Consider the following 26,134-nt stretch of genomic DNA (forward strand, 5'->3'; position numbering starts at 1 on the left):
GCGGATCGGCAGGGTCCGGCAAGGACGGGAGCCGATCGCCACAAAGCACCCGCGACGGGAAGCTGGAGCGCCGGGCTCTCAGAAGAGCTCAGCCGGGGGAAGCTGCTTTGGGAAACAGGGCCCTGGGGCCTCCATGGGAGATGCTCCCCTCAGCTCAGCTCTTTGGAAAATCTGGCAGTGATCATGAGCCCTTGAAAATCTGACCCTGGCAGGGAGCTTTAAATGGCAAGAGACACACATCTGCGGCAAGAGAAACCCGCACACAGAGAGAGGCAGGACTGGTCTGCCGAAGACAAGCTGCACCCCTGTAACTCAATCTATTTAAAATCAATCTAGTCACAGCAGCGGGAATCCCTGCTGGAGACAAATTTAACCCCCTTCAGGCCTGGTTTAATGTTGATTTAATTTAGCTTCCTAAATTATCAAATTAAACTAAACCAAGTAAGCAAAGACTATAAACTCCTCAGGGCAGGGACTGTCTTTTTGCCATGTGTTTGTACAGGACCTAGCACAATGGGTCCTGGCCTAGGACTGAGGTCCCTAGGTGATACAGTAATAATCATTCAGTTTCAGACACGTACATTAGTGGTTTGCATGGGTGTCTAGGCAGATTAGAATTTGATTTAGTTACACCATTGCAACCTTTGTAATACAGACCAGACCAGAGAGAGAGATTAACCCTTAGCACCACATGTTAGGGTGACCAGAGGTCCCAATTGTATAGGGACAGTCCCAATACTCAGAGCTTTTTCTTATTTAGGTGCCTATTACCCCCTACATGCTGTCCCGATTTTTCATACTCTGGGCAAGTATGAAAAACCCCATGTTCAAAGCACTGAACAATCACATAACTCCCAACAGTTCCCGCTTTCATGGGGACTGTCCTTCTTTGATCCCTGAAGCCCCAGATTGCAAAGAAAGACCACAGCTGAAGCAGCTCCTGTCCCACAGGCCTGGCTGGGCTTGGCTCCCCCCTCTGAGCTTTGCAACCTGGTCCCTAGTGCACAGGGTTTCAGTGCTGTTCAGGTTTGGCCTGAACCCCCTGATGGGGGCATGGGAGGGGAGCAGCCACCAGGCAAAATTTGAGTAGCACCACTCGCTCAGATTTGGCCAGGTTGCCCTGCTGCCAACAGGGGGCTGGGCCAAACCTGAGCAGTGCTGCGACCCTGTGGCACCAGGGGCCAAGTCACAATGGCCAGAGTGGGGAGCCCAGCCAGCCCTGCGGGACAGCTGCTGCGGGGTCAATCCAGGACAGGCTCGCTCTGCAACTGCCTACCCCAGGGACAGCACCTCACACACACACACCTCCCACCTGCGGAGGGCAGGACCTGTCCCACCTTAGCTACTGGAAATGTTGAAAAGTATTATGCAATCATTAACTACCTAGGGCTGTGGGTCATGGTCTGTGCCACCATTGTTCAGAAGAGGAAGCTGAGATACAAGGAGATGAAGTAACTTGCCCAAGATCTCCCAGCAAGTCAGTATCAGGATGTGACCATAGGTCTGATGCAGCGTGGACATTCCTTGGTGCCCTCGGTGGGTGCAGAAGGCCTGAGAGCAGAACCAACTCAGTCCTGCTGTACCAGAGATCAAGGGGCTACAGGTGAAGACTCCCATGCAAATGGGTTACAGCAGGACTGAATTTGACCCAGTACATGGTTCATGATGCCAGCATGGGGAGGGGGTTGTGGATCTTAACCAATGGGCTCTGAGCCCCCAAACAGATGCTGAATCCACATATTGTAACTATTATTAAGTACCAAAAAGAACCAGGCAAAACTGTTCATTAGCTGTCACTGCTGCTAAAAGGTGCAATCCTGCAAACATGGAGTCCCAATCCCAAGGTCAGAACCTGGACTTTCACGTCTCAGTTTTCCGAACAGCTGAAAGAATATTAAACTCTTTGTGTATTCGAAACCCCACAGCCACATTACCTAGGAGAACATCAGGCTGAGATAAGTACATCCAGCTGTATTTTTAGATTAGCACATGAGCAGTTGGAAGCTTCTGCCAGGATGATGGGTAAAGAAAGGGTTAACAAAGCCAACACTAAAGTGATAATGAGTCAACTTGAAAGTTAACAGCCCCCTGAGATGAATGAGAGTAATCCGTGCTATTGTCCCAGCCTATCTGCAGACTCCAAAGGAACAATGGTGCATCAGTTGAAAGGTGATCAGCCCAGACACTGGAAGGCTACAAATTTTTCCTTGTTTTCTTAAACCCCAATTTAGGGACTTTAACAAAGAGCAAAAATTGCAGGAAACCAGCAGAGACCCTGAACCTACAATCAGCAGACTTTTCCTCCTTTTTGGATTTGAATGCAGTCCTGGCAACATCTGGAAGTTATAAATAGGAACACATGGGGAGGTGAACAGGGGCACTCCTTTGAAATCGGTTGGATGGGTATTTTTTATAGGGACTCAGTAGAAAAAAGAGAGAGATTGTGCTTAACACACAGAAAGTGTCCCTCCTAAATAGAGAGAGTTGGCAATCCATGTGTGTGATTGCTAAAATTCAGGGCTCTCACCAGTAGCTGGATGGGCATGTGGTGAAGGCAAAGGACTGGAAGCCAAGACATCTAGACCTCGCTACCTCACTGCATCGGTGCAGCTGCACCACTGTGAGCTCTAATGTAGACATACCCTTAGATTGTAAGTTCTTTGGGGCGGATACTGTCATTTGGATCTGTATTTGTACAGCATCTAGCATAATGGGGTCCTGGTCCATGACTAGGGCTCCTACACACTACCACAATACAGACTAATCATCATCATCATCACTTTCTGTAGGCAGACCCATGCCTTTCGCACCAGTCTCCAGTTCAGCTATGTTTGTCCTTTACTAAAAGATGCAGCTCCACTAGGTGACTAATTTTTGCTGGTCCCTTGGTTGGCCACTTAAGACAGTTTCCCTGGAATAATACTAATGATAGTGGGTAACAAATAATACATGATAGGAAGTAAACTATAAGGCTTTAAAAATAGCTGGACGGTTTCCTCTCTGTTCTCCTGGGATCTTTCTGGGCCTGAAAAACAAAACACTCAAACCACAGTCACTGGCCCAAGCGCAGAACAGTTACTCAGTACTGCCAGCCCCACGCATTCAATATTCATGAACTAGCCCTCCCAAAATCATGAGATTATTAAAATGTTTCATGACTTTTAACCTAATTGGGTGTTCTTTACCTCCTACTTTTGACCATGTAGGATGCACTCAGATCACATTTTCAAGCCTTTCTTCATAACCATGAAGACTAGAAATGTACTATTTTTTAAATGAGGCTTTCACATGACTCCAGGAGCTGGGGCTTTAAGAAATAACATGAAACATGACACTTGTGATAAAATGGCAATGTGGGTTTTACCCACAGCAGAAAGGTTTCACAGCACGTTGAGTGCTTTGGCCTAACTGTGCTCCCGCTGACGTACGTCCGTGGTAAACCTCCTATTAACTAACGTGGGAATAGAATTAGGCCAATGAATAGGAATTGAGCATGATGCAAACTCCATCCCTCTGTGTCCCTCTCTAATCAGTGCTGGAACCACACACACACACACACACACTCTCTGTCTCTCTCTCCTTGAGGCTGTGTCTGTGTGTCCCTGCTCTCCCTCTCTCTCTCCTTCACTTCCTACCAGTTCCTCTTTTCCTTCCCTGCCTGCCTTGTGCGTTTCCTTTTCCCTTTGGTTATTCCTGTCTCTCTTCTTCATCCCTGCCTGCCATAGTCCTCCCCTTTCCCTGTTCATTTATCCCCCCCCCAGTCTGTGCCCCCCACACACACCATCACACCTGTCGCACACACACCTTCCCTGTGCCTCTCTCTCTACTTCTTCCACTACTCCCATTTCTTACTTCTCACACAGTCCCTCTCTAACCCCAGGTTTCTTCATTCCTCTCTCCTGTGGTATCTCTTCCCCCTGCCCCATTCCCTGTGGCCACTTTCCTCATGTCCCCCTTACAGCGCTTCCCATCCCCATCTTACTCCTAGATTTGGCCTATCTGTATAGCCCAGGATCAGCAGGGCTCTGTGCCGGCTGCACGTGGGCTCCTACAGCCTTCCTCCAACACCCTAGGGGGCACACTTTCTCTAATGCTGGCACCAACCTATTGTAAACATTCCGGAGTGAGGGGAAGAGGTACTGAAAGGGTTGGTAGGAGGTGGCCACGTGGCCTAGGTCACGTCCCTTAGCATTAGCACTGATCATCAGCACCAGCGTTGCTTTGCAAATCATGTTAATCTCCATGTGACCCCTGAGCATGTATCATCACCGCCACTTTACAGATGGGGAAACTGAGTCAGATCCAGCACCCACTTTCCAAGCCAGGCCTCTGGATCACTCTGCATCCGTCCACCTCTTGACCTCTGCTTCTTCGAAGCACTAGCCAGAGAAATGCTTAGTAACCTCGCCCCTTGCACAGAACAATCAGCAAGACCGGGCTGCCGGGCGTCAGAGGGAATTTACATTCAACACACCAATGTGTTTATTTCCAAACACTCAAAGAACAAAACCCAACCCAAAGAGAGAGTTCAAATCCCACAGAGACGATTTTAATCGTTTTCAGCCCTTCTGGGCCCCAGGCTTTTTCTGAGCCTCTGCGATCTGTCCAATATTCCAACGTTTTTCTCCTGGCCCATCAGCACTGCTCACCTCCAGGCTGCGTCAGTGTTTCTGTTCTAATCTCCGGGTGCCGGGCTTCATGCTGGCTGGAGTGGCAGCATTTGGGGAGCTTATTTGAAGACAATATTATATTTAGACACAAGGATTCAAAGTGCCCAGTCCTCAAACTGTATTTGCCCATTTAGCAATTTATTTTGGAGAGGTTAGGAAACCAAGTGATTGCCAATCTTCTGAAACGGCCCCCTGGTTCTCATCCCAGTTCTCCATCCTCAGTCATTTAAGAACCCCTTCTTTTCTGTGGTTTGCATTCTCCTTTCCTGACTGCCTTACAACATGCCACAGAGGGGGAAAAATGTCTAGTGGTTAAAGTGCAGGAGAGAAGGGCTTTATTCCCAGTACTGCCACTGACTCACTGTGTGACCTTGGGCAAGTTTCTCAAATTGTCTGTGCCTCAGTAACCCCATCTGCAAAATGGGGATGATAATACTTGTCTCCCACATTGGGGGTGTGGGAGCTGTGAGGCTCAATGCATTAATGGTTTTAAGGTGGTTTGAGACGGAAGGTGCCAAACCCACACAAATAATGATCCCAGAGCGAGTATGCTGCTTTGAAACTTATGTGTGGCCTCCTCCCCTCCCCACTCTGGGAGTTGCATACACAATACTCCAGTGGCCCCCAGATCCTGCAATAGACTACCTTAGGGGCTGGCTGGGACCTCACGGCATCAGGGTACGGTGGGGTTAGTTAAGGATGGGATCATAAAGCCGTCACTTTGTATCACTCAGCTTCTCTTCGTCTACATTACAGCCTGATTGATGCTTGAACCATTCTTGCCTGTGTGTTCTCCTCAAGTCCAGTGTAACCCTATTGATGGCTCTTTGCCTTTTGCTTCTGCTCAGCCACTTTGTCACTGTGGCAGGGAAGGAACAAGGGGATGCAGAAAACAGAAACAGCCGTGCTGTGTCCCAGTCCCCAGGATAGCAGGGTCCTCTCTCACCATCGGGTTTAAAGATTCATGGAGAGGTTAAGTGTTTGTTTGAACTTCAGGACGAAACCATTACAGCTGGGACAAGGCAGCAATCTACCACTGGGGGGCTACAAACTATGGAGTGGGTCCAGAGGGTCTGTCCTGCTTCCCAGAAACAAGAGGAAAGGGGGAAATGGATTAAGTCAATGGAGATAGACACATCTACCTCAAGGGGAAAGAGGGAGCAATAAATGACACATCTAAAGCTCTGCCCACACTGGATCTCCAGACCTCACCCTGACTTCCCTGTACAGCTTTAGCCCCCTGTGCTCCTCGCTAATGCTTTCCACTTGTTTGTATTTCCTACAGAACAAAACAATCCCACTGCAATCCCGCTCCCCATGCAGCACGGTTCCTGCTTTTGCATCCTGATGTTGGCTCAGAGAGTGACAAAGCTCCCCGCCCCCGCACCAACGTGCTGTCATCACACGCTGATGCTTCACATGTCAATACACTGTTTGGATAAATCCCCCACATTCCCGTTGCCATACACTGACCCTTCGCTCCTTATCCGCATGCCTGGGTTTCTCCACCCAGACAATGCACAATTCCAAAATGTCTGTTCATACAGAACATTGGCATTGACAAGTCCTGACGCATAAGCTCGTGTAACTGTACAAATATCTCAAGCAGCTGTCCTGGGATCGTACATTGGTCTCTGAGTTACACAATGTACATCTCCCTCAGGCCTTTGAAAGCAAAAACGCTAACAGAGAGGAGCAGGCATCAGAGCAGAGAATTCAGAACCCCTGTTTTCAGCTCTCCGTTTAGGAGGGGACAGGCACGTACCATCTAATCCTAGGGGAGTGTCCCCCCGATTATTATCAGCTAGTGACTTCTGTTGCTTCAGAGAGTTTGGTAAACTCCCAGGCTGAGAGGCAGCCTGGTCTTGTGCAGTGGTTCTCAAACGTTTGTATTGGTGACCCCTTTCACATAGCAAGCCTCTGAGTGCAACTCCCCGCCTTATAAATTAAAAACACTTTTTTATATATTTAACACCATTATAAATGCTGGAGGCAAAGCGGGGCTTGGGGTGGAAGCTGACAGCTCATGACCCCCCACGTAATAACCTTGCGAACCCCTGAGGGGTCCCGACCCCCAGTTTGAGAACCCCTGCTCTAGTGGTTTGTGGGGAATACTGTAGGCTGGGCAACAAGCTGTCTGGGCCCTAGTCCCAGTTCTAGTACTAACTCACTACATGGGGTTGGATACGTTACTTCAGTGCTCTGTGTCTCAGGATACGTCCTATTTTACAGGAGTGGTGGAGGGCTAAACTCATTGCTGCTTGTGAGGCACTCTGGATGCAAAGGACTGTGGAGTACAAAGAGTTATGAAATATTAGTCCCAGTGCTCTGTTCAGGTTGACTTGAACTGAATCCTGAACCAAAACTTTTTTGTTGTTTCATTTTATTTTTAAAAACTTCCATTTCTGCGCCCCCCTGAATTTCCTGGTCCAAGCCAGGGCTGGATGATGTGCGTCAGAACACAGCAAGGAAGGATGCAACCATCACACTCCTATCCCAGTCAGCAATCCCTAAGAACAGTTTTAGGACCTGTTTACATAGAGAATTCACTGGAATAGGAATTACAGAATTGCTCCTCGGGAATAAGTGTGTCTACATGGGAGCAATTGCAGAATTATGAATAGCTATTCCGCTTTACATTCACATCCTACCTTAATCTGGAAAGACTTTCCCAGGTAGACAGCTCCTAATTCCCTGAGACATTCAGCCTGCTGTTTCAGATCTGAGAGGTCTGCACCATTTGACTCAGCCTCATGGTGCTTCGCAGGATGGAACCACTGAATCTTTTGAACTGATTGGGATTCTCTGTTTTGCTGATTAAAAAGCCTGTCTCTGGCTTTGTACTCTGTGCCCTTTCTACCCAGTGGCACCTGTTCTCCAGCTGGGATATATTGCTCTTCCTCAGCAAAGCCCGCTCCCCCCACAGGGAGCCATGGACAGGGCCGGTGCTAGCCCATTGGGGCCCCTCAGCAGGAATATTTTGGGGGCCCCCTCACAACACATACTAATGATTAATAGGGTGCCCCCTTGAGCTGCTTGGGGCCCTTAGCAATTGCTTATTCCTAGCGCCGGTTCTGGCCCTAGATTAAGCCACAAGTGCTAGCCCAGGAGCTCAGTTCTCCTTCCAAGTCGCCTTTAAGCATACACACTGTCTCACACAGCCAGACCAGCTCCTAATTACAGCTAGTGCCCAGAAGCAGCACAAGGACACAGGCACCACCCCCCAGGCAATCCGAATTCAAAAGCCCCTGTCTGACAGTTTTGCACAACACCTCTCATGCAGGTGCTACCTCTGGGGAGGTGCTCAGTGGCTATATAACAGTACACTGCAATACGACACAACTGTTATCAGGAGGGGAAGGGAAGCTTACCTTAGCCAATGTAAACTACATGCAGAATTTAGAGAGGCACAATGTAGCTATTTACATTGGGATTTGTCCAGAAAACCAGAGATAACAGCTCTACTTTTGCGCAAAGTGTCATGGGATATTTTAATGATCACAAGAGGCCAGCGTGATGCGTGTCACTGTGAATTTGTGATGCCTTTGTTTTCCATGTGTTACACCTTGTATGGGAACTTGAACTTTACATGCCCTATAACTTTATATGTCTAAGCACTCTCCCTGTGAGCACAGTTCAGCAGCCATTTTGATCTCAGGGCTCAGCCTTTTACACAGAAGAGACCACACTGTGTTCTCCCCGGGAGACTTGACTTTCGTTCTTTCTTGTGCTTTTTTGCTTGAAAGGATGCTGTTAGCTTAACATCACCCTTCTCTCTGAATATTTTCATCTGTGATTGTAACAAGTACCAGCTAAAGCGACTACAACTGAAAGAAAATAGAGGAAAAATATTTTTCCTCCATTGTTTGACAGTGATTTGTGTAGAGCCAGTTTCACTGTTTTCCCAGTTGAGCCACTTAGTCAGTTTCTCCTGTTGCTTACATGGGTCTTTCATACAGTAGCAAGTGTGACATGGTCGGGTCAGATGGCTATAGTAGAATAATAGAAGGCAAATATTTAGCCCCAGGCTAAGTAGGTCCCTTTTCCCTGGGTAAGGTAACAGGAAAGGTTCCAGAACAATCCGGAATCTTCTGGAGACAATTAAGACAGGCTGATTAGAACACCTGCAGCCAATCAAGAAGCTGCTAGAATCAATTAAGGCAGGCTAATCAGGGCACCTGGGTTTTAAAAAGGAGCTCACTTCAGTTTGTGGTGTGCATGTGAGGAGCTGGGAGCAAGAGGCACTAGGAGCGAGAACGTGGACTGTTGGAGGACTGAGGTGTACAAGCATTATCGGACACCAGGAGGAAGGTCCTATGGCGAGGATAAAGAAGGTGTTGGGAGGAGACCATGGGGAAGTAGCCCAGGGAGTTTAGCTGTCGCACAGCTGTTCCAGGAGGCACTCCAGACAGCTTAATTCCACAGGGCCCTGGGCTGGAACCCGGAGTAGAGGGCGGGCCCGGGTTCCCCCCAAATCCTCCCAACTCCTGGTCAGACACAGGAGGAGTCGACCTGGACTGTGGGTTCAGAAAAACGGCCAAGCTGAGGGCTGCCGTGAAGCTCCAAGGTGAGCAAATCCGCCTATAAGTGCAAGACCCACCAAGGTAGAGCAGGAACTTTGTCACACAAGGAAGAGAGAAATATTTTTCATAGGAAAACGTGGTTGGGAAAACACTAAAACTGGCCGGGACACAGGGCAGGCGTACTACCTAAATTCTTTAAATTCCGTTTTCAAATTGAGACTGTCCCTTTATTCTAAAATAAAAGTAATTTCACACCGTGAGCACGTACAATTTGCTCTTTTGTACAATGAAACCCAAATCGGGTGAACCTCAATGTTGCACTTGATCCAAGTGGTGACATCTCCATCTAACACCATGCTGGGAGATCACAGGCCTGACTCAGGAGGAATAATGTCAATTTCTCTTCACCATCATCATTTCCTGAAACTCCTACGTGCTCCTCACAGGTCTCTTACTCAAGGAATGACAGAGCCCATCCCTGCTTATCTTAGCAGACCAGATAACAACTCGAGGCTGTACAGATGCACAGAACAAAGTCAAGCTAGCTCCCGAGTCCCAGCTGCCTCACCATTTCCCAAAAGAAAGCCCAAGCTATAAAGGCACTTACTGGGCATAGCTTATTTTCCCCTCCCCACCCACTAGGGACTAGAATCTATGGAGGATGTTCTATGTATTTCGCTATTTCTTCCCCTTACATTAAATTATTGGAGGGTGGGGGGACAAATGAGTGGAATGTACATAAGCAATATCTCCAAGCTATATACAGTAGTATTAATTATGCAAAAGTATGTACAGCAGTGACGCTAACCATCAACTGCCTGTGAAATATTGACCACAGCAGGAGATGCCAGGCCAGGGGAGAGTCTAATGGTCACAGCGACCAAAGCAGGAAATTGTCTGGATCTCACAGAGAAGCAGTTCTGTCTGGACCTAATCAATCCAACTGCATGTGGGTTTTTTGGGGAAGGGGGGTGGGAAACAGATTTGAATTGGAACCCATTCTTTCTGATTGGATCTACACAGTTTGTTCACAGTTTTCTCCTTCACCCTCTTCTTAAGCAGCTGAGAGAGACAATGGGGGAAGGGACTCAAGACGTACCAGGGCGTTCCTGATTCTGGGACATTTTGGCTGCATGAAGCCGAAGTGGGAGATAGCTGTGAAGTCCAAGGAGCATTTTGCCTGCAGCTGTCCTATAGGATCCTTCTAATGTCTGTGGCTGCACAGTGCACACCAGATAAAGCTCTCCTATACCCTGCACAAAGTCCATGTATATTACGGGCCATGCCTTCCTGTACACAGTTCCAGTGGGCCTAGAGAGCATCTTCACTTCCCCACACGCTCCATCTAGAGGGGTAAACTTTAGCAAAGTGCAAAGCTAATGGCTTGTTAAAACTCCCGCTCAGTTCAGTAAATCTAGCTTTTGGTTTCCAAGCCCCAGTCAAATCAGAAGAGAATTATCCAGGGGGCATAAGAAGCTCTCTCCTGAACCATGCCTGCGTCCTCCCCTCCATCTGGGCTTTTAGCACGGGCTTTGCAGTTGGTGAAATAGCTGTTGCTCTGGGTTATGGACTGTTTCAGCTGCTCTGGGAAAACAGCCAACTTGACATAAACCCCTCCCTCTCCACTCCTTGAGCCAGCATTAGGATGCTGGGGGGCCCTCACTGACATTATCTTTGGGGCGGGGTCATTCCCTCACTCTGACACAACCATCATCTTTAGCCTTTCTCTGCCCTCCTCCCCACCCCTGCTCGAAGCACTCAGACCACAGCACCTCCAAGTATAATTTGGGAACTGGTTTGCAAATTTGGGGGGTTGGTGTGAGGCATGAATTGTGGGCAGCGGAGCTTGGGGGTCTGAGAAATCAGGCTCTGGCTCCGCTCTCCTCTCAAGAGCAGTGAGTACATTTTTTCCAGCAAACCACATACAGCCAAAATGATACATTTAGCTGAATTGAGTAAAAAGAGAATCTCAGAAACAGCCTTTGGCACCCGATCAACAGAGAAGCCTCATGAGACAAAGAAGAAACTTTGCTAAGCAGGGCACGTGCCTGCCAGCTCCGCCCCAATACATTTTCTATCCCAGTTCCCTTCTGTTCTGATCTATCCCAGTGGGAGGTGCATGATGGAACCATTAGGAACACACACACTCGCCCATGGAGCGGACAGACAGAAAAGAGGGACGGCGCCGAACGGTCTTCGTACGTGGCATGATCTGGGCCGTGCTCTCCAGCTGTGGAACAGTGTCTATGGTTCTATTCTTGGTGATGGATGTAGCAGTCTCCTAGCTGTCTCTATGAATCTGCCCAGCCTGTGCATGGCACACTGGCTCTCACTTACAAGCCCACAGGGACAGAGGACTGAGTTCTAAGTAACGGTGTGAAATGGGTTATCCTCCAGGCCTGCCCTGCAGCTGGAATTGGGGCCTGTGAGAATGGCACCTCGGCAAACCTAGAACACCACTCAAGCACCTTCTCTAACATTCCTACAGCTGCAGTTACTGTCTGACCCCCCACTGCAGGAGGGCACGGGGAGGGGGACTTCTCTGGAAGCCACCAATAGCCCCCTAACACAGCAGGGCGCAAGCTTACCATGGAGTCAAATTAAACAATAGGATCAAAGCAATTTAAAGGATGGCAGAGGAGGTGACAGGTGGCAACAGCAGCCCTGTAAGCATTTGGTGTTGAAGGAAACTCATTTAAAATGGAAAGCAATACTACAGCATTGTAGAAGGCAGGGAGCTCCCCGTAAGAGAGCTGACGAGCTTTAAAGTGAAGAATGAAACCTTGCTGTCAGGCTTAGGTGAACTGAAAAGTGGAAAGCTGATGTGATCTAAACCGAGCAGCTGACCGAGGAGGATGCTGAGCACAGCCTGGCAGGATTCAAACAGAGAAGTCTGAGGAAGTGCTTCGTAGCAGAGAGGAAAATGTTACACGGTCTGACTCTAGCGGTTGAAGCACAGGACGGGGAATCAGGACCCCTGGGTTTTAGTCTTGATTCTGACACTGATTTGGTATGTGACCCCGGGCACGTCACTTCGACCCAAATTCACCCACGTGGCTGTGCAGGGACCAACATCGGAAAATGCATGGAATTTTAAACGTCCTTCTGTAGTAGTATCAATCCACACACAAGATCATTGTCTTTCGTATGAAAATCAGAAAGGAAAACTAGCGTGAGGGTCAGAAAGAGAAAGTTCCGTGGTCCAGGCCCCAAACTAAGTGAAATGCAACTTCAACAGCAGCAGTGACAAAAAGCAAGTAAGAAATTTAAAGTCATTTAAATGTTCCCTGGTATTGTTAACAACACAGACAAAGGATGTTCCCTCCGCCTCTTCTACTGGCACTAAAAGAGGTTTCCACTGTGCATTGTTTTAGGAAGGGATGTTAGTCTGGATGCCTTTCAATTGCAAGCAAGACTTCTTCCAAACAACACTGGACTCCAGTGGCAGAGGACCAGATTCACCTCTTACACCGGGGCAAACATGGAGTGACGCCGCTGACATTGCATCAGTGTCGCTCACCCACACCCCACACCGGTGTCATTGTAGTCGAGCGGTGCTGCCAACTCTCGTGGTTTTAATCACAAGCCTTGCAATTTATGCTGTGTTTCTGGAGGCCCCAGATCCTGAAGTCACGTGACTGCACAAGAATCTCAGCGTTCCTTAAAAACTGGCTGTTTCTCATCCCCATGGTTGCAGACGAAAGCTTGAAAGCGTGACCCGAGTGCTCCCTGAAGGCTCACGATCCAAATGAAAAGAACTCAACAAGTATTTTTTAAGCCAATCTCATGATTTTGGGGGGCCTGGCTCATGATTTTTGACTACCTGGGGTTGTTGACCCTTCAGATGTTGACCCTATGCCTGGGATTTGCATTTGGAACAAAACTGAGAACAGTACTTGAATTATGGGGAGCCTGGGCCCACCTCACTTCTGTCTTATGGCTCCCTTCCTTCTCCCTACTGTTTAAATTGAAGCAAGCTGCTTGCCAGTCAGGGCCCCCTATCGTTTCCCCATAATTCAAGCACTGGGCTGCTGGCTCTTGGCAGTCTATCAGAAGCAGGGCCTGGGGTTTTTTTCAAGGAGCAGGACTTTTGCCTCCCACCGCCTAGGGCTAGAGAAGTTCACCTCAGAAGAAAGCCTCCAGCAGACAAGCACACACACAGAGCATCCATTCCTTGCTGCCATCAGAGATCTGGGGAAAGCAGCTTCACCAGCATTGGCTCAGGGCCAGATCCAGCCACCATGGAAGTCAATGAGACTCTCTCCATTGGCTTCCACGGGCCCAGGAGGAAAGAGGATCCCTCCCCATTCAGCAGTGTAGGATCCCTGCAGAGATCTCCTCACAGCCTGGGATACGTCCTGCCCGTGGGGGTACAGTGAGTTGTCTAGTGAGCAGTGCTACATTATTTGACTCTCCTCTCAGCAGATGGATGGGTTGTTTTACTTCCTGCTGAGCAGCCTCAATTGATGAAGGTTTATTGCTTAAATCAGTCTGGTAACACTATCTCCTTATCAACAGTTAATTACCACACTGTTATGTAGGATGCTCTAGCCAGGAGTCGTGTCAGCATTTCCATTACACACACTGGGCTCTGAAACTCAGCAGCAAGAATTCACTCAGGGCTGACAGGTATAAGGCACCAGCTTGGAAGTATGCAGCAAATAAGCCCTTTTCTAAGGTTGGACCCCAGCAGGGCACCTGGATTTTGAAACTGGCTCCTCCCATGGATCTGCAGAGTCTGCTGCAAAGCCCCTAGTTTGGGGAGTTTGTGGGTCGGAGAAGGGAGGGGCTCTTCTGGAAACCAGAGAGGCAGGGGGATTGGGGTTTGTTATGTTTCCCTGCTCGCTTGGGTGGGGTTTGCTGCTGGGTTGCTATGGCCTGGATTGTTAACAGCTGTCATGTCCCCTACGCCTGGGGACAGGAGTTTTTCTGAGGGCTGCAGCAAAATTAATCCGATAAGTAAGAGGCTGGACTAGTAAATCCAGCCACTGGAGTCTTATCCCTGCAGAAAAGGCCTCCCCTGCCTTGGTGGAACCACCACTGTGGAGCACGGGGGAGAGCGGAGTTTGGGCCCATGGCCCAGCCATCCCTTACCCTCTCTCAGCTGAGACTCACCGGAGCCACTGTTTAAGCCATCCATGTACCAAGGGGAAAGAGAACCCCTGGATTTTCAGCTGCTCTGATCTGGCTCTTTGTGTCCCCATGCAGGGTGCAACAGAGACTGTTTTTCAGTTCCTAGCCCCCACATGGGCCTGGGTGACTACAGGGGCTGGAGTCACAAGGGGCGTGGCAGGGGAATGGCCAGTGGAGCCATAGCCAAACGACCCCACAGAGGAGGAGTGCAGGATCTATGGATGGTTTTGCCCCAGCGGCTGAGGAGTGGCTCAGCGAGCTCACAACAATACAACAGCAGTTGCCATCTCCTTTTCCTCTCGCTTTCAGCCCCCTCAGTTCCTACTAGTGTTCTCAAGTGTGTATTGCAGCTGCTCATGGCTGCTCTGTTCAACCAGCCATAAATAACACTGAGAATCACACTTCTTTATTCGTGTGTTGGCAGCCTCTAACTTCTCTTTTGGTTCTGGAAGTTAAGCATTTCGTACAGCGGATCTAAGATGAAAAGAGAAAAAGAAACCCAGAGCTGTGCAGATAAAAACTGAGAGGTGGGGGGAAGGAAGGATGAGCAGAGAGAGGTTATTTTAAGTTATCTTGAACTCAAATCCTAGAGCCTGACAGGCTGGCTGCACAAACCCCCTCCACTCAGTCCACTAGCTGTAAAGAGGAAGTTGGTGCGCATCTGTTTGCCTGTTGCTAGGATCACAGCTCGATGCTGCTGAGATTGTCACACTGTTCAGTTCCAGGCATCTTTCAAACAGCTTCTATACATCTCCAAATCAAAGGCCCCTTCCTGCAAACTGCAAAGGCGGCTTGGCCTGGGGAGAGTTGCATTTCGTAAGGGTGGGGTGTGACCAAGGTTTCCAGCAGAGGCATCAATACTGAAAATGCATGAGAGTAAAACCCAAGAGGTTATACTATTCAGCTCTTGATCATTATTGAATCATGCCATCCTTGACACACAGGGAGTAGCATTTTACTATGCAAACAGTCACGCTGAAATTAAGAGGCTAGCTGAGTCATGAGGTACTGCTGGATGTGAGTAAGGCTGGCAGCAGTAGACCCGGAGGCCCCAGTTCAGGAAAGCATTCCTTTTCCGGACAGCACTTAAGAATGCGATAAAAGCTAAACACATGCTTATATGTTGTCCTGAGTCATGGCCGTGATGTGCAGCACTTATATAGCACCCTCTGGATCTCAGAGCCCATTAGAAAGGAGGTGTAACTGGTTTATAGGTGGGGAAACTGAGGCACGGAAAGGTTTGGTACCTTGGCCAAGGCTATATGGTGAATCAGTAGCAGAGCTTAGAACAGAGCACAGGTGTCTTGACTGATAGTCCAGATGCCCTATGCATTACAAGAGATAAGATACATGTAACTTGAGGCTATATTTCCATTAACAGGTTCTGTCGACACCATAAACCACAAGGGCAGAGCTTGAGTCATCAAGATGAGCTGCAAGCACAACACAAGTCTCTTTGTGAGGCCAGCAGCTTCTGTTTCACTCCAACAAAGACCCTTAGATGCAAGCCCAGTTTACCCAAACTTCAGCATGATCACCCCATCTCTGCCACTCCTCTCTCCCCAGGGGAGCATGGCTGTGGCCTGTGCTTTTTATTGTCGCAACAGGGAGAAGGGAGCCCCCGGGTCTGACCTCCCAGAGGAGTGAATGGCAGTGTTTTTGGAGGGTGTAATGATTGGGCTTAACTCATCGCCCAGAAAACCCCGTTCCCCCACGGAGGCCATCTGAGTGCGGATGAGCCACAGTTCAGAACTCGAAGCTGAGCTGCATGGAGTAGCAGAGGGAAGGCATCAGACGCCAGGGCAGCACCAGTCCTTCCCTGCATTCCCCTTACTCTAGCAGGGTAGTAATTTGCTGCTGGCCCCTACCCATATCACATTACTGTCCTCTCCCTTTGCCAGCTCCCTGCCAGGGCTGGTGCATTGGGGGAGGGAGAGCTCAGCCTTGGCCACTCCCCTGCCCACATGGGAGATGGTGGGGAGAAAGGAGAAAGTGCACGGGCTCTCGATCCAAGACCTGGGAAGGGCATGCAACAGTGTTCGGAGGCCCTTATGCCCTTGTGCGGCAGCTCAGTCCAGAGGCAACCTAGCCCCACATGACTGATTTAAATTACAGCACTTGTGTTTGAACTGCTACAACAAACCACATCAGTCAATACATTGACTTGACTTTTTTTTTTTTAAAGACACCCACCCATCTTCCTAGTCACATGTACACACAGCCTTCCTAGCGCTCCCAACGGCAGCCAGTTTTCTAATGGTACTGTCCTAAACCCATCCGCCATGATGCAAACTGACAGCTGACAGCAAATTGTATCGACAGACCCTTATTGAATGCAACTGTTCAGCAGCAGCCAATCGCGTTCCATCATTCCCAAAGCCAGGGCTGAATTTGTGCTGGGGCTTGCAAGGGCTGCAAGGAGTGGCAGTTCGTAGCCCCAGCACCTCAGGGCTTGCTGCATCAGTTACAAATGTAAAAAAAATTGCTTGAACCCCGGCACCTCTTTCATTACAAATTAAGCACTGTCCACAGACAATTTGCTAAATTTTATTCTGTCCAGCTGCAGCACTCAGAAAAGGTAACGAATTACAATCAGCGACCAGGCGCCCCAACAGGGCTTGATTATGGATCATTGCACAAGCTGCAACACCAGACGCTTTACGGAGTGAGATGACCTAGTGACAACGTCGGGATGAAAAATGAGAGCGGAAGGGGAGAGAAATGAAGGGGCAGAAGCAAGGAAGATGAGACACCATCTTAGGTGGAATGCGGAGGAGGCAGAGCCATAGAGAAAAGCTATCCCAGACTCCAGGAGCTGCAGAGGTAATGGGATAGAGGGATGTTGGGTACTAGGTGAACAGAATGAACAAGGAGGGAAATGGAGTGACAAGAGACAAGCTTTAGGGTGAAACCATTTACATCAAACCATGTCCTCAGCTAGTGTAAACTGGGATAGTTTTACTGGAATTATCCTGCTCTACACCAGCTGAGGATCTGGCACATGGTATTTTACACAGGTTTCATTCTAATTTTTGCACTGCAACGGTTACCACCAGAAGTGGATAAAATACAGTCATTTATTCTTGTACACTGAAAGCAGGTTGATCGAACAATTGCAGGAAGTGGCAACTCTTTCCCAGTTTGCAGCACAGTAACCATTAAAGTTGCTTTAACTGCACCAATCCCACAGCTTGTGCAATGACACCCAGCCAGCGCTGTTCATTCAAATGAAATATTGCTACATTACCCCTCCTACAAGGGGAAGCTATTTCTAGGTGTGCAGTGGTGTATGGATGTCCCTCTGCTGGAGCCCAGAGGGAGCACCCAACGCCATCTCTCCCAATTTCCCTGGCGCCTCCCAGCCGCAGCTGGAAGATATGGTCTGAGCGATGGAGTCTGGACTGATGGATCATGGAAAGCGCATGCTCTAGTGGTGTTGGCCTGTGACCCACATGCCAGATAAAGCCGGGAAAGCAGTAGACACAGCCTGGAGGAAAGAAAAGGAATTCAGGGCAAAGCACCCTAATGGGCAGCCTGTCAGGGGGCTGGAACAATTTGTATAGTGGGGGTGCTGAGAACCACTGAACCAAACTGAATATGACGAAAACCACTTCAAGCCAGAAGGTCCGGCAGCACCCCAAGCCCCTGTGCAGCCTGGCCCTCCAATGCCCCTCACCGGGAGGGTCTGCAGCGTCTCACCCCATCCCACACAAACCTGCCATTGGGTCCGTTAGTGGATTGTCATTTTAGTGCCAGCCCCGATGTCTGATGTCCTGTTACCATACAACAGATATCACCTGGGCAGTTTCTTCCACGTGCTTCCCACCCTGATCACATCCCACTGGGGCCAGGGGCGGAGAGAGGTGGCTTACTTGTAGAGGATCCGTCTGACCACCTGAGGCAAGCTCTGCCTTAGACAAACCTCCCCAGGGTCTCTGAAGGGAAGGCCTGCTCTGAATAAACCGACTGGGCCTACAGGTGGAGAGGACAAAGACCTGCCTATAACAGCACATTCTAAACTTCACCAGCGTACGTTTCTGGAGAGATCAGATGTTACCCTAGCGTGTGCATGTGATGTAGAGGAAACCAGTGTGAGGGAACTGCTGTGGAGAGGAGGAGCCTGGGAGTGCATTGGATAGCGGGATGACTGGGTGTGTGAGTGAGGTTTCCACGGTCAAGCAGCAACGGCCAAATGGGCACAGGAGATGAGGCCCCAGGTGTAACCCTAGCCTGCGTGGTTCTTACCTGACTGACAGACAAGAGAGGGGCAACCCTCGGCCAGCTTGTCATGCCAATATAGTCTCATCAAATTGACTGATGCTCATGCCGCCTTCAGCGCGTGTTGCTGGGACCGTCACCGCAGCGACCTTGCGTTACTTATTTATTTCCAGTGATAAATGTACACAAAGAGGCGCCCTTCTGAAACCTCTCATTGCCTCCGACACCCGTGAACAGGGACACATAACCAAACCTGGCACCTACCCCCACGCAGGCCCCTCGCTTCCTCAGCTAAACGGCACCCAACTCCCACTCACCACACACGCCACGAGAACACCCCCAAACCAGGCGCCTCCCTCCTCTGGAGCCTGAGCAAAACGATTCTTCCAGGTGGCCAACAAACCTGAGCTATTTCAGTCCCCAAGGCTCCAAAGCAGAGGGCCTCTCGCGGAGAACTCTCTGCCTGCACTCTGGGCAAACGAAGGGTTTGGCTGGGATTATTAATTACATTCCCATTTAATGCGACCAGCCAACGTTTGCAGAGGGCTTTGAAGATGAAAAGCACTGAGAGCCGCATGGGGTTATTCTTGGCATTTGCTGCTGAGTCGTTTTTTGCTGAGTCTTGAAACCATCATTAAAGATAAACGTGAGGCCTGTTAAATGAAACACACGTCACCAGCTGGGTTATGCTCAGGGAATAAAGCACAGACAGACAGGAGAACCTGCAATAGGCCTGGTCGACAATGACAATTTTGGGGCAGTCCTCTGGCACCAGCGCAGCCCCACGAGGACTAGCAACCATGGGAACCCTCGTGTAGCCGGCCACGCTGCCATCCAGTCCTCCTCAGAACAGGGTGAGACACCACTGGAAACCAGTCCACCAGCACTCATACTGCAGGGGCAGTGCAAGGCTAGAGCAACAGAACCCGGGGGGGGGGTGTCTAAAATTGTCAGCGCAGACACAGTCCTCATGGCTCGTGGTGCCCAACTCAGCTCTCAGCCTGGCTGGTGTAAACCCAAAGTAACCTCACCGGCTCGACAGAACAGCCTCTGGATTTACACCTCTGGATGTGAGGGGCAGATTTGGTCCGGATCACTTCTTCTGTGGTTTCTAGTTTTCTCCAAAGAAACCAGCCCACCCTTCGCGCCGCACCACAGAAGGGCTTGGTGCTCTGTGCTGAGAGCGAGGGGAGAGGGTGTGCTGTTTTGAACGACAGCCTTCACCAGGAAACAGTCCAACTTTTAGCTTGCAGCTCCACCCTCCCGATAACATCTACAGTGCAGGGGCAGTGGAAAAGACACAGTGTATGAGATCAACATGACAATGTCTCTGATTCATTACCGGGGCTGCTAGTGACTGTCAGTCCATCCAAACAGCCCATGCGCCGGCGAAGCCTACGGATTAATCCAAACACAGGCTGAGCAACAGCAACAGCCAGACACACCAGCAAAACGTGTCTGCTCCGTTCATGCATGCAGAACAAAACCGGGCTTGCATAGCCACAGACAGAGAGGCACTTAACGCTGATGAGGAGGCCACGAGAGGCACATGGGCTGTGTGCCAGCCTGGGATGTGCTGATGCAAGGCAGCAAACTACTCCCTGAGGCTCTTAGCATCGCAGGGCTACTCCCTTTGGGAAGCTGTTAGCAGTGAGTTTGGGAGAAAGGAGCTGGGTTGGGAGCCCTGGAGAATGAAGTTTCTGACACAAAAGGACCATGTGGATGGGTGAAAGGATACAGCAGTGCAGTCTCTATGCTCATTCCCTAAAAGAGAAACCTTCTACATTTCACTCTTCCATGAAAAATCTATCAGATTTTATGGATGGGGAAACTGAGGCACAGAGCAGGGAAGAGAGTTCCCCAGGGTTGCCCAGCAGGCCAGCGGCAGAAAAGAGACTAGACCCTTCTGCTGGGTCTCAATCCAATGCTCCATCCTCTAGGCCACACTGCCTCCCCTGTGCACCAGTCCTCCCTTCTGTGATGGGTTTTACTTAAGGAAGAGGATTAAACCCCAGTAAAAGAGTATGAGGTTGGCAGTCTGCTCAAGTGGATTGCACATGGACCTGGGAGTTCAGCCCTTCTGAGTTCTAACCCTTGCTCTGCCACTGACTCACTGTAGGACCCTGAGCACATCCTCTGTGAGCAAGGGCACAACATGTATTCCCATCTAGGAGCCTTGCAGGGACTGATTAGTTGATGTTTGCACAGTGCTTTGAAGCTGTAAAGTGCTGTAGACAGTAAATTACTAAAAGAAAAGGAGTACTTGTGGCACCTTAGAGACTAACCAATTTATTTAGTCTCTAAGGTGCCACAAGTACTCCTTTTCTTTTTGCAAATACAGACTAACACGGCTGTTACTCTGAAACCAGTAAATTACTAGCTCATTACAGCTGATCTGAAAGTTCTTTTTGTATGTGCCATAGGCCAGTGTTAAACCTAAGATACCCAGGGCTTGCAGCCTGCTTTTACTCCGAAAGCTCAACTGCACCAAGCACTGAATGTGGCAGGGAACAATCTAGCACTTGGGTAAAATGGGCCCTAAAATGTCTTTCCCATCTCCTGCCTCGGCTCCTGAGCCTAAGTTCAAAACTAAGCGTTTATCTTCCAGCTTCCAGAGTGCTGGAGAAAAATATATTAAAGGAATAAATCAGCATGTGAAATACAATTTAACCAATTAGCCCATTGAGTGGAAAATATTTTCTAATATCTTTGAAGTCAAACCTGCTGTGCAGGTAGAGGGAGGGGAACGGACCCTCGAGAACATCTCTGACTAAGGGGTGGAATTTGGAAAAGCATCCAAGTGACAGAGGAGTGCAAGGACTTGTGCTCCTGTGTCACTTAAGGCTTGTCTGCACAGGAAAGTTTGACCAGTGATACTGGTATAGTTACCCTGCTATAGTTACACCACTATAACCCCTTGTGGTTACTGCTATTCTGGTATTAGAGTGGTTGATCTGCTTTGCATTAAAACCCTTCCAAAGCAACGTAAGTTAAATAGGGAAAAAGGCCCTCTCCTATTGGAATAAGAGTGTCCACAGTTGTTTTTCTCTGTACAGCTTATGTAGCGCTTAGGTACTACAGTGATATGGGTTATATAAATGGTTGTGTTACACTGCATTACTTTGCAGCATACTCTAGCCAGGAATGGACCATATACATTGCATTTTAACATGCAGTGCATTGTAATACAGCACTGGACTGACTGTATTGCATTATAATGCATTGCCGTACAGGAGCGGATTGATTGCATTGCTTCACAGAATAATGGGGACTTGAACCTATGATCTCCTGCACCAAGTGAGCCAAACCATTAGGCTGACACACTGTACTTTGCGTTGCTCCCTGTAATAGAGTGTAACATCATAATGGGACATATCGCACTCGTCCCTCCTGATCCTGCAGCTTCCAACTGTCTCTCAGGGTGCGGATGTTGCTGGTTCAGCTGGCAAAGCAGTGTACTGTAAAGTGCCATTTGATGAAGCATTTACAAATATGCCAGAGATGCCCCCAAAAGCCAGTGTGCGTTGCTTGCAGCAGCCAGTGCATGGATTTCCCCTTCTCAGATCGGCTTGCACAGCCATAGAAGCAGCTGCTCTTTTGCTGGCAAAGCACTCCAGGTTCTTTAGCAATCCTTCCCATTTTGCCTTTCTTGCTGTTCTGGGGTGGATTTTGCAATTGTTTCTGCTGAGTCGTGGAAGCAAGAGGCCAAGAACAGGTGGGCCACAGTCAAGCTTCCTGCACAGCTCTGCCATTGCCCCTCGACCGGACCTACAGCACTGTGGTATGTCAGCCCAAGGGTTTGGGTCACATGGTGCAGGACACAGGTTCAAGAACCTGCCAAGCTCAGACACCAGCAGCCTGATCCAAAACCCACAGGAGTTACTGAGAGTCACTTAACACCACGTTCAATGGGCTCTAGTCTAGACTAGACCCTTGGCACCAAACTAATACCTTGCAATCCAGGACTTCAAAGCACTTCACAGCCCTTAATGTGCTAACCCTCACAACCCCGTGATGGAGGACAGGGTTACCAAGCCCCATCTTACAGACAGGGAACCTGAGAGGTAAAGTGACCTGCCCATGGTCCCATAGAAAGTCAGTGGCAGAACTTGGACTAGAACCCAGAACTCATCCCCCCAGGTCTGTGCTCCAATTAATAGACAGCTCTTCCTGTGCACCTGGACACTCCCGGCAGGTGAGGGGAGCTCTCCAATTTCTGCTGCCCACTGGTGGGTTTCAGGGCAATGGGGAAGGGCCCCATTCTCAGGGAACGGCATTTTTGAGGGTGTGCTGCACCCCAGCCTGTACAAGGATATTGCATAGAGACTCAGCATGAAGCTGCTGGACAGGAGCCTTGTTATCACTCAGCAAATGGCCCCCGGTGCAATTACGTCTGTTTTAAAAACACACAAAGCCAATTGTCCATCTCCCCCTTGCCTGCGGGAGGGGCGCGTCCGGGACACTGAGCCTGGAGCCAGGCCAGGACTTCCCATCACGGATGGGAAAGGGCCGCCTGACGTTATCGCCAGATGGGACAACAGCAGCTGCATACCTGGAGAATGATGTCTTCTCCTGGCCCCAAATCACACCAGACGAGCTCCTAATCAGAGCCAGAGGCGCAGGCCACAGCGAGGGGCTCCACTTCCCCAGCTGCAGGCAGCCCTTCTATGCTTCCACCTGAATCTGCCGTCCATCTCTCCTTCGGGTGCCCTCTCCATCCGTTCTCCCGAGCTCCCACCCAAATCCATCCATCCTCCAGACATCCTGGCCAGCTATCCTTCCAATATCTAGCTAACCCGAGCCCATCTCTCTCTCCCCCTAGTGCCTCTCAATAGTCCTCTTCCTGTCCATCTGTCCTCTTGATACCCTGTGTCCGTTTGTCCTCAAGAGCTCCTGTCCAGACCCTGCTGTACTCCTGCACGCCTGTCCTTCCCCCTTGACCGATGGTCTGAATCCTTCTCTCCTCCCAAGGGATGCTTGGACAGGCTTATACAGCCACTGGAGCCCTCCTATAGCGAGGTCACTGCTTCCCACTGAGCAGCAAAGTTTGCATCGTGCTGCAAGTGGAACTGCAATAAGCCCCACAATAGGGTACAGATGCACTGGGAAAATGCAGCATGTTAGAGAGCATGTTACCCGAAAGGAGGTTAAACATAGTGGTGCAGACAAAGGACAAGTCATGTTTAAAAACATGTCAGCTTGGCACGGTTAACACACACTTTAGACCTCCTTTTCAAAAACCAAGAGCCACCGCACTGGGGGCAAAAATACTTCACTAGCCATTCAGCCCAAAGACCTGATGTTGCAGGCACAATCATGACAATGGTACTCACCAATTACTTGTGCAATTGCACAGACTTCTCTCCCCCCTCCCCCCACTACAGCCCTAGGCTGCCCAGATTTTGAAAATCAGGCCCAGCAATGATAGTTTTAATCGATCCCATGTTATCAATAGCTCTCAAAACACTTTACAAAGGAAGGTCAGCATCCTCTTCCCCATTTTACAGATGGGGAAACGGAGGCACGGAGACACAAAGTGACTTGCCCACAGTCACAACAGTAAAAACTGGAAAAGAATCCAGGTTTCCTGAATCCCAGTCCAATGCTCTACTTACCAGCTAACACTGCCTCTTACTACAAGTGGTATGTCTAACCATCCACACAGTCAAATTTCTATTAGCTGTCTACCTTCATTCATCTCTGCTCTGTCCACAGGCACTCCAAAATCAGTACAGTTAATTGGCAGTGATTATTTCTAGTGAACTAGGAATGCTGTACGCGTTGAAGCTCTGGGGTACCCGAGAACGCTGGGGTCAGGCTGTGTGTGGAGAAGCTTGCACAGCACCCAGCAGGGAGCCTGAAACTACGTGGAAAGCATCTTTCACACTAAGACAAACTGGCTCCACCATACGTTTACAGGTATCTCTCCACCCACTGTGGAAATGCAGCCAATTCTGGGGTGGAACATGGCAGCCAGCAAAGGTGCCATGTTGCTAACCTGGCGGTACTGGTGCCTGATCAGGGAGGGAGCAGAGAGGTGGAGCTGGGAAGAGGCGCTGCAGGGGTCTGTTGGCAGTGCTATGCTGTTGGCAAAGAGTGGACCGGGCTCCACGGCAAGATAGCAGGGCCTACAGCAACCGCTGGGGGGGGGAGTGGGGGCTGATCATCATCAAGTGCAAGGGAAAACGACTCGCTGACATGCCTGGGAGCTTCTGGGAAAGAGCATCAGGCAGCGTGAGCGGGTCAGTGACTCAGCCCCTGGCACTCACACTCTGCTGAGGCAGCACAGTGCTGGGGAAGCTGCTGCCTCCCTTTGCGTGAAGTTCATTTTTTATCTCCCCCGCCTGGCCCCCCCCAAATTCTCTCTTGCTAGCAGATCAGATCGGGGCTGGGGCCTGCTCACTGCGGCGGGGCCCATGTATTCAATCATTTGCTCATTCTGCATCTGGATGAATTTCATTGCTTGGGAAGTTGAGAATCTGATCTCACTGACTGGAGGCACATCCAGTGAAGGGCAGACACAGGACAAGTTTTCCTCTACATAACTTTGCCAATGCACCACCATCCTGACCCACAGAATCCCCTGCCCATGCCCCCCCCACTCAGCTCTGCCAATGTGCTACTGTCCTGACCCACAACATCCCCTACTGTCCCACACTCCAGCCCCCACGCAGCTCTGCCAGCCCCTCTCATGAACTGTGATGTTTGACTAAGCGGACAAAGATCCACTGGGGATGAGGAGACCAACTTCCTCTCATGCTTGTAACCTGCAGCAGGATTTGAACACAGGTCCCTGGAAACTGCACTCCAAGTTGGGCAGGCTTCCACTCCCTGGGCTGGGAGGGACGTGGAGTTGGTTTGCTGAGCCAAGGGTTGGGGTGAAACAATCACTGCCTGTAATTTTGGGCTGGGAATGAGAGACCATGAAAGGTCTTGGGAAATACGTCTCCAAAAGAGTCTCTTTGGGGATCTCCTGGGGGGCCGGAGAACAGAGATCAGAGGGTGCAGAGATCCCCCTCTCCAAATACCCAACGGTCCAGGGTCACCAAAGATTTCCAAACTTGACTCCACTGAGAGAGGCGGCCTGGGAAGCTGAGATTCCTCCTTCAGGGGAAATGCCAGGGCAGGCACCCCTCACTGGCTCTCACTGGGGTGGGTCTCCCCGTCCTGGCACAGGCGGGCGGGTGATGCTGCCAGCACAGCAACAGAAGATATGAGCGTGGGCATGCCGGGAATAATATGCTCAATTTGGCCTCCCCCGGGCAGAGAGCGCGAGTAAGCACTTGAGATTGTGCAAGTGGAGTTTCCCTATTGGCACATGAGAGATACGGCTCTGGATTTCCCCACTGAAGTTTCCACTATGGCGTGAGCTGTGCCAACCAGCAGAGGAGGAGTATGAAAGGATGCCAGCTCTGCCAGCATATTTGTATGCAACTGCTCCCCCACTTCCCAGGGCTGATGGACAGGGTTAATTTCTTCCCAGGCTTGCAGAGGGACTGCAGGGACTCAAGGCAAGTTTATACACAGCAAGAAGGAGCCCATCTCCAACCTGCAGATGCTAATCCTTCTACTCAAAAGCCGCAGTCTGCT

General features: G+C 49.8%; 1 protein-coding gene across 2 annotated transcripts in view; it reads right to left on the reverse strand.

The window, feature by feature from the left end:
* RALGDS (ral guanine nucleotide dissociation stimulator) overlaps positions 1–26,134 on the reverse strand; it is a 99,754-nt gene that overhangs the window by 43,576 nt on the left and 30,044 nt on the right. The gene's annotated exons all lie outside the window — the stretch shown is intronic.

The sequence above is a fragment of the Lepidochelys kempii genome, chromosome 16 (genome assembly GCF_965140265.1).
Source record: "Lepidochelys kempii isolate rLepKem1 chromosome 16, rLepKem1.hap2, whole genome shotgun sequence".
Lineage (NCBI taxonomy): Eukaryota > Metazoa > Chordata > Testudines > Cheloniidae > Lepidochelys > Lepidochelys kempii.